The following is a 10,359-nucleotide window of genomic DNA, read 5'->3' as shown; positions in this document are numbered from 1 at the left end:
AAAAATTCGTACAATTTGTGTAAAAATAAATTATTGGTGTTGTATATGATTTGAATTTCCATTATATTATAGCGTTGGAGCAGTTTAGTACAGTTTAAGTACATATGATATTTTTTTTAAATATTCTCAGCAAAATAGATACGTATTTAGTTGTATTATTGTTAATTTCATCATAATCCTAAATAAAAAAACGTACCTACTGTTGTATATTGATATTAATATTGTTGTCTATAAATATGTTGGTTGAAAATAATCACAACAGACTAAAAAAATTTTATCGTCCCTATGGTAAATTATTGCGACATTTTCACAGTAGAATATTTTTTAATATTTTGTAATTTCATTATTATTTATATGTTACATACAGTTAACTATAATAATAAATAATAAATGTTTTAATTTTATCCAATAAAGAGAAAGTATCTAATTTCGAGTTCTTGCATTGACCACCGAAAAAAAAATATTATTTTACCAAACCGTTACACTGCAGGAAATACGGCAGGTGGGTTTTCGTGTTTCTAAAAAAATGTGTTATGTGTGTTTGTTGAGTTGAGTGGCTATGGCTTATTGAAATATTGGAATTTGACCTTGGGATTCGAGTGAGGCAGTTACCTGTTTATTCCTTTGTAAATGTTTTCGAAGGGTGTGGGACAATGAGAAACTGACTCGGAATTCAGAAATACACAACAGGTTTTTACAGAGCCGGGTCGGTAAATATGTAATTTATAGTAATCGTGCAGCTGCATCAAGCCCATGAATTTATTAACTGTAAAATAATAAATACCATACACGGTTAAGGATAAGTTTTACCTTTACGTTAAATTATTAATAAGATTTTTTTCAATTAGAATATACATTTATTTTATAACATTTTAATGAATTTATTATATTTTTATTAAATTATAGATTTCTGTGGGCCAATTAATGAAATAAAATAAATATGTATAATCCTCATGATGTTATATAAGTATACTATTTGGATTAAGTATCTAGTATTTTTTTTAAATAGTGGACAAGTGGCTCTGCTGTTCAGTAGGTGTCAATCATGTCGTTATAATGGATGTGTTATATTTCAACATTTATGTCATATTTATTTCAATCATTATAGGTATTATTCATATTTTCGTATATAACGTACTAGCGATATACAGCAGTGTCTCAATAAAATACGACACTTTTATTCTCTTTCAAAGATACGGGAGCATACTACTTGCGACCGAAATTATTATCAGTAGGTGAATTGCGTCCTGTAAAAAAGATTAAAAAAGGGTCATAGACTACTTGGGTCCCGGTACCTCCTTTTTTATAACTTAATTGCGTCCCGAAAATATCGATATCGAAATGCTAATAAAAAATACATTAATGTTTACTTTAATTAATAATACAGATATAGTATAAGTAATAATAAATAAGCAAGTAAAGTATACAATTCAAAATAATAAAAAAAATATGTTTTACATTATGTCATGATAGTAATAATTATAGTTCAACTCAAATATAGTATAATATAATTCAAAAAATTATAAAAAAAATGCATATGTTGTACATATAATAATTATAGTTAAATTCAAATATAGTAAGTGTTACGTGCAATAAAAACAATGATTTGAGTCAATGAACGACTTTGACTTTATTTTACTGGTTCACTTTAAATATTTATTTAATAAATATGTTACATACTATCAAAGCTGGGCAAGTTAACCAATTTTTGTAACTAGTTAAAGTTAAGTTATCCTAAAATAAAAATAACTAAGCTAAGTTAAAGTCAGTTTTAAAAAGTTACTGAATTTGAGTAACTAAGTTAAGTTAAAAGTTAAGTTACTTTTTTTTTTTACTACCTTTAACTTACTCATAAACGTTTTTTTTATCTCATCGTAGAAAATAACTAGTTTTGGTATAAACTATTAAGTAAAACAAATTAATAACAAATGCACAGACTATATTATTTTATATATTATACAACTGTTTTAGATTATTGTTATATCTGTACCTTACATAAAGATCAAAATTATATTATATTTGCAGTATAATTTAAATATTAGTAATTATTTATTAACTATTGAATCTTGAAATATGATTTTTTTTCCATTTGTTTTCATTAAAATACAATAGAAATATAGAATAGAATGTAGTAATATAGTACCTATTTATCATATTCTACTCAAAAATATAAATTAATCTACTGCTGCTAGTTCTACTATAAAGCAAACTTATGAAATTAATAATTATTTTCAGTTTTAAATATTGTTTAATCTAAATGTTTCTTTTTTGAATTTGAAGGAAATTGTTTAAAACATTAATACAAAAAAGAAAATATTTACAGTTCACATTAATGCAATAAAACGTACAAGGCTTTTTATCACTGGTCGTCCAAGAATTAGTCCCCCAACTTCATACACGTTCTGAAAGCCGTGTACACTTTAAAATTATTTTCAACTTATTCAAAATTTTCCTGGCTTTCCGAATGTATAGGTTTAAACTTGCGCCACCTTCCGGAACTTGGTCAAAAAAATTAAAAACGGCGTATGGGTGCTGGCACTGCGGCCGTACGAAAAACGGTCCCCTGGGATGGTCGGTCGCCGATTACTATGGCGCCATCTTGTGGTAGACAGTAATACAAATGTCGGGTGCCTCGAATATAATAGAACGCAACCGTGCATACAAGGTTTCTTATCACTTACCGTCCGAGAAAATAGTCCCCTAGCTTTGGTTCCCCAACTTCACACTCGTTGTTTTTTCAACTGACTTGGGTCGTTTTTATCAGCAGTCTATACTAAAAATCTCCGTATAGTAAAAAATACTTGATCACAGATTTGACTAAATTCAATTATTAAACTTTAATAAGAACACGCGTACGGTACTACGGTGAGTCGACTTCCAATAAATAGCATAATAAATATTATAATATGTCCCACGATTCACGAGGTTGTTTACCTACTATAATAATGTTTCAGCTCTTTGCTGTTTGTTGATATAGTTGGGACGTGATCCAATAGGTCTACTAGATACTCCTACCATTTGTGTTTATAATATCGTTGATAATAATTAATAAATACTATGTCTATTATTGTATATTTTATAACCAATGATAATAATATTAATACGTAATTTTTGTACAATCAAATTATTTTGAGTTATTTTTATATGTTATTCTAGACTGACGTAGTGCCGTCTGGTGTGTTTTATTTCTGGGTATTATAGATGTATAGATTTTAATTATAAATGTTTTATTACAATATATTTACATAATATAGGTACCAGCATTATGATTTATGATATAACATTATATTTACATATTTATTTACTTATTTATAATTTCTATCTTTGATGTACTTTTTTTATATATTATATTATATCTACTTATTTTCTGCAGTTTATGCTTTAATTACTATAGTTGTACAGGTATGTCTATTTATATATTTATGTTTTTGAATTATAGTCAGATATGACGCAATTTCTTACGAAATACCTAAAATATTATAAAAATTGTAAATGTATACCAACCTAGCTCTTAATAGTACTCCATCATCACCGATAAGAGGTTATCCTCAGTGGTGAGATGGGCCATCTAACCATATTATATATATAATCATTAATTACTTATCGAAATTGTATCTTTCTCTTGGCCAATAAATATTATTATTACAACATAATATTAATTATTAAATACTACGAAACCATACAAACAAAAACTCGTAGCAGTCGTAGTAATATACCTAGAATAACTTAATAGTATGTTATCGAAAATGTCGATGTTTATTAGTTATTAGTAATTAATACTACCTACTTATTAGTTAATTGTCTAAATACCTATAATAAATAAGACCCGTTTAATAAATTAAATTATTTAGATAAATTCATCTAGATAATGGTGATTTTTACCTTTGATAACTGTGTTAATTAATATTCTCTATTTATCTAGATAAGATAAAAGATAAAAGAATATTTATCTTGATAAACTCAACACTGTCTACACGCACGTGATCGTCCGTGCAATGACTCGATCTATTGACCACTGAAGTGGTGGGAGGTTGTCATCTTGGATGAGGACCACTGTTCCTATCTGAATACCAGGACCTTGAGAGCAGGACCATTTATTGCGCCGTTGTAACTGACCAAGATAATCTCGGCTCTACCGATACTAAAGATGCTGGGAAAGTTTGGCCACTCTTCTCCACCTCGATAAACTACTTAAAGGTGTGACTGTTTCATCCCTGTCAGGCAGCGCGCGTAGATAATCACTAATGAGGACATTTCCGGGAGTAAAAACAGACATGTCGGAAGGATCGGTGGAAAGAGGTGTTAAAGGACGGGAATTTAATACAGCCTCAATTAGTACTAAAACCGCATTTAATTCCTCAAAAGTGAGTGATGCGTTGCCCAACGTTTTATGTAAATATGTCTTCAATAATTGTACTGACACCTCCCACAAACCACCAAAATGTGGGGAACGGGGCGGGATAAAATGTCATTGTATGCCATGCGTTGCTATTTCTACGTTGACCTTATTTTGATGTTCCTTGGACAGAAATAATTTTTTTACTTCTTGCAACCGGCGATTAGAGCCCACGAAATTGGTAGCATTGTCCGAATAAATGTCGGTACACAATCCACGCCGATCGCAGAATCTTTGCAACGCGTTTAAAAACGATTGCGTAGTAAGATCGCCAACTAATTCCACGTGAACCGCCTTGGTAGTTAAACATACCCAAATGCAAGCATATGCCTTGTTCGTAGGTGCATTTCAACGTATAGACTTACCTTTACGTGAAACGGTCCCGTAAAATCTACACCAACCTTTTAAAAAGCTCTACCGACACGCGCCTTTGGCAAATCACCCATAATAGAATGCACGACTATAGGACAATATTTAAAACCTTTTTCTCATTGATGAGCGATCATGCGTGCGATATTTCGTCCAATTAAAGGCCAGTATTTTAAACGAACCGACGCCAACATTGCTTGTGGGCCGCCGTGTAACAATTACTCGTGTTCGTGTAAAAATATTAACTTAGTAAAGTTGCATTTTGACGGCAGCACAATTGGGTGTCGTTGGAATACGTCTAACGTTGACGCATGCTTCAGTCGGCCACCCACTCGGATTAAATTATTTTCGTCTATAAAATGCTTGAGATGACGTAACAAGCTCTTACAGTGTACTAAATGCGAATTTTGTAAGTCGGATAGTTCACGGGCAAATTATACAAATCGTAGCCACATCGTATTCATTGGCCTGTATTGGTCCGTAATACTTATCAACGTATTTTGACAGTGTGTTGCGAATAAAACTTTTACAATACGCCACAACGCGTATTAATTTCGTCAACGACGAATATCGATCGTAAAATGTCTTATCGTGATCATTAATCGTCGTTACACACGACGCGGTTTTCGATTCCGTAATTACCTCCATACTTGTAATCGTTTCTGTCCCTTTCATCGGCCACTTAGACGAGCTATGTGATAGCCATTTAGGGCCGTTCCACCACAACTCGAGATTTTGGATCTGCGAAGACCAGCATCCACGCGACACTATGTCCGCTGGGTTGTCGTGAGTACCTACGTGGGACCACTCATGTATGTCCGATTCTAGTTCTTGTGGTTATTCATCATAATATTATAGTTATTAGATACGCAAATTTAGTGAATATAGTATATAAAATTAGGTAGGTACCATATTATATAATATTATGTAAAATAAACACTGCTCACTCGGTGAAACCAAATAAACCATTTAACAAAAAACAGAATAATTTTCAATGTTACAATTTTAAAAAGGGGGTAGGGGAATAGTAATCGATCTGATGTACACTAGTTGTCATGTGTAGCTCGTCATTGAGTAAATCATGGTGATAAGAGTGTGTGTTAAATTTAATTTCAATGATAAATCATTGCATTCGAAACACGATTCTAAGCGAAAATGGTCTATCAGATAACTACTACAAATGGCCAAATGTAGGTACCGATGTCCTATACCTATTACCTACTATTATAGAATATGTCCTATACCTACATGCATTAATATATTATATTATTTATTTGACGTGCCTATATTATTTACATATCATAGTAGGTACATAATCTCGGAGTTGTATTCTAAATGCATTATATATAGTAAATCGTTTATTTAGTTCAAACCACGATAAAAAACAAACTATTTAAATACCCAAGAAAATAGCTAAAACACTTGTACAGCCATTGGCACCGTCGAGTCCGTCGACATATAGAGATATTTCGGTTAAATAATCCACCCGACAATCAATATCCTCTAAAGCTGCTGATAGTAAGAGTGTAAGTGTTGTTGGCGAGTTAAATTAGATCCGGGCATCTCTTTTTCACATTTTATCGTCTTTACGTTTTAGAAAAATAATCGCTATTTAATCCGTTATAAGCGAAACTAGTCGATTTAATCCGTTATAAGCGAAACTAGTCGATTTTAACCAACAAGTATTTAAACGCCCTGCTTCGATCCGTGGCAATAACAAAATGTTTGTACTATTTTTTATTTATTTTAATATTTTTTCATCGATTGCCATAAAATAATACGTGCTCATTAGTCATTGTATTTGTTACGCATTATTGATTTTTTATCCATAATATAACAATGACGAGTCGTTTTTGGTTTATTTTTTAAGCAGAGGTTAAAATATTAATGTGTTTATAGTTTAGGTAAACAATCGCGGAGTGGAACTACAGCAAGACTATAACACTCGTTTGAACTGTGTGCGACGAGATGTAATTATATTTTATTTGTTAAAATCGATATTGGTGTTCTAAAATAGTTCAAACTGTATTATACAATATATAGTATAATTATGTATAGGTAGGCAAAAACCTTTTGCGCTTCAAAAACACAAAAAAATTTGGAAGTCAACTCGGGAAATGAGTGCAGCCTGTCACACAGATAAAAGCGGCAAGGCTGAGCATTAACGAGTTAAAAAGTTAAAGTTAAGATAAAAAGTTAATTTTATTTTAACTTTTTAACTTAAATAATTACTTTTGGCTTTTCATTAACTTAACTTTTAACTTACTAAATTTCTTTCTTAATTAACGTGAAATTAACGAGTTAATTTTTCATTTTAAGAAGTAAGTTAAGTTAATTTATTTTGTTTTTAATTTTATAATATTTCACTATTTCAGTCTATTTCATTTTCATGTCAAAAAATATGAATCGTAAATTGTAAGCGGATTATCCCGCGTGGCGTATACAATAGTCAATAATATGAGTACCTACATAATAATATGTCAGTATAGCACAATATACATATACCTATAAATACTATATAATATAATTCCACCGACAGTGTAGGTAAGTACTTACAGTGGCGTACAAAGGATTTATCAATGGGAGGGGGGGGGGGGCTTGAAAATTAGTTAAAATTTTATTTTTATTTTGTCCAGTCTAATAATAAAATTTCAAACGTTTATTAAAGGTATTTTAAAATGTTTGTAAGTTCTCTACTTTTCTGCAGGTAGAAAAAATGCTCTGGTCTTAAGCTTCGATGTCCGATGTATGTTTTTGGAAGCAAATTGGATCTAGTTGGCACTTGTAGGAGGTCCAAATTGAATATGCTCAATGGCTTTTAAAATAATCGGAGAAAAAAAATGAAAATGTTGTTAAAATTGTTTGGTAACTAGCTTGGTTATATACCGTCCTCACTTGGACTGTATTTGATTAATTAAACATTTTTTTTTTCTATAAATGACAAAAAAAAATTATTTATCCAGTAAAAAAGCTCAAAAATGTAATTCGTAAGTTTTTATTATAGCTAAGATATTAACGATACATATTAGGCATCATGGTTATTTTCCATAAGCATTTAAAGTTCAAATTTCATCAAAACCACAGTTAATTCGTTTGTAGTTCAAAACTTATAAAATATTAAATGTGCGTACAGCTAAGGCAAGACAATTGAATACCAGGTCTTTCATACAAGTAGTTCAACCTTTTACCAACAAATTACAGATAATTTTAGGAAAATTGATATGCAAGAACAAAGATTTTAAAAATGAATTCATTCTGGTAAGACGTATATGACATCTTGCTTACTATAGTAAATGTTGACAGTTGAAACTTGATAAATATTTATTTTTTTAAAGTAATAATAATACAGGCAAGGGGGGGTCAGCCCTTTAGCCCCCCCCCTGCGTACGCCATTGAGTACACATACATACATAATACCTATGTGTGTGTGAGGGGGAGGGAGGTTCTCCTTTCTCTTCTCGTCAATATAATATATTATAATTATTTTTATAATTTTATAAAGTAATATGAGGTGACACGTACATGCGTGTAAGTAAAATTACAGACGGACATATCCCGATATCCGGTCACTATGATGCCCCTATACAACTTAATCGGTACTACGAATTACACTCACTAATGTTCATTTACTTTCAATACATTCACAAGACCCAAATAACTTGAAATATAAAATGCCTAGTTTTAACTCCTTAGAATGGATTACGCTCCAGCCCCTTTAAGAGGATATCAGCGAACTATTTGTTTTCTCCGACAAAACGCATTTGCGCAGAATAGTTTTTTCTATGTTTATAAGTAATTTCAGAGTAAAATCACCCATTATAAAAAAGATAGAGAATAATATTTTTGAGGGAATGACATATCGATTTTATATTTTATTGTCATTCGACTTTGTATTCAACTTTCAAAATAAACAAAAACATTTTGTAGATTTAAATTTTGTTTAAATTGTTTTGAAACAATATTTAGAGAAATCGATATGTCATTCCCTCAAAAATATTATTCTCTATCTTTTTTTTTAAATTTAGGCATTAACTAGTTACTTTTGGCTTTCCATTAACTTAACTGTTAACTTACTAAATTTCTTTCTTAATTAACGTGAAATTAACGAGTTAATTTTTCATTTTAAGAAGTAAGTTAAGTTAATTTATTTTGTTTTTAATTTTATAATATTTCACTATTTCAGTCTATTTCATTTTCATGTCTAAAAATATGTATCGTAAATTGTTTAAAGTTAAAAATGTTTATCATTCAAATCTAACTTATATGGAAATACTGTATGAAATATTAACACTATATCCTATAATTTAGTTTTGGGTTGGAAAAAAATCAAGTACGCTAGCGTTGTATAAACAAATTAACTTTTTTTTAACTTAACAAAAAGTGTGTATTAACTTTAACTTAACTGAGTTAACCTATAGTTAAATTAACTTTTAACTTTTTGTTATTGGTGCATATTAACTTAACTTAACTGAGTTAAAAAAAATCATTAACTTGTACAGCCTTGGTTTGTAGTGTTCAAAACATCATCAAACAGTGCTAATTTTCTAATACATAAACAATTAAGGTTGTGGGCTAAAATTATAAGTTTTCCACATACATATAACGTGTTTAACTACTAACATATTGTAGCAATTGGTAAATTCAGTTTATTATAATTCACCGGACTTAAATCAGATCGAGAATACTGAATACTAGACAGACTAAGATTTTTTGTTCATTTGGACTCTTAATAATTTTGAACAAAGACAACATACATAATTTAGTACAGCTTAAATGATGACAAATTCATTCAAAAGAACCATTTTTAATTTGCAAGACAAAATTAATTTGAAATGCTGTAGAATTCAACTTTATTATTCAACCAATCTTAGGTCATTACTTACTGTATTAAATTGAATACCTCAACTGAGTTTAGTATAAGTGCATGCATTTCTTAATTATGAAGCATAACTTATATGATTATATTTTCCGTTCCTGTAACTGATAATTAATAAATCAATCAAACTACCTTTTGGAAATCAAGAATCTTCTTTTTACCTTTCTATATAGAACTCTCATTAGTCTCTCAAAAGTTACTTTAGTCTATACTAATATGATACATTTTAATAAATAAATATTAGATCATTGTACACCACACACCCCTCTCTTAGGGCCATCCAGCATAACCAAATATATTATATAAATTGAAACAAATTTCAAGTTAAATGGACAATTATAGATAACATAACTTCAAAATATCATAAAAAATAGAATCATTATTTTGATTTGAAATTATTCGATAGTATTTATTTGTGAACAATTATGTATACCAAGATTTTGGAAGGGATAAATCTCTAAATGTTTTAGATATTAAGAAGATACTTAAGAAGCCGCCTTCTTTTTATTTATACCAGTGTGCAATGCATTTAGTACAGCATAATTGTACAAGTATATTATCTTCTATGTTCACTTTGAAAAAAATACATTCAATTTTATAACAATAAACTTGCTTTTCATATATAAATAACTTGCTAATTTTTATGTTTGTATCATGGAAAATAAAACCAAAATCAATTATTCTGTCTTTAAACACATTTAAATAAATAGAAATAAAA

The sequence above is a fragment of the Metopolophium dirhodum genome, chromosome 1 (genome assembly GCF_019925205.1).
Source record: "Metopolophium dirhodum isolate CAU chromosome 1, ASM1992520v1, whole genome shotgun sequence".
In the NCBI taxonomy this organism is placed as follows: domain Eukaryota; kingdom Metazoa; phylum Arthropoda; class Insecta; order Hemiptera; family Aphididae; genus Metopolophium; species Metopolophium dirhodum.
Note: the sequence above shows the minus strand (reverse complement) of the source record.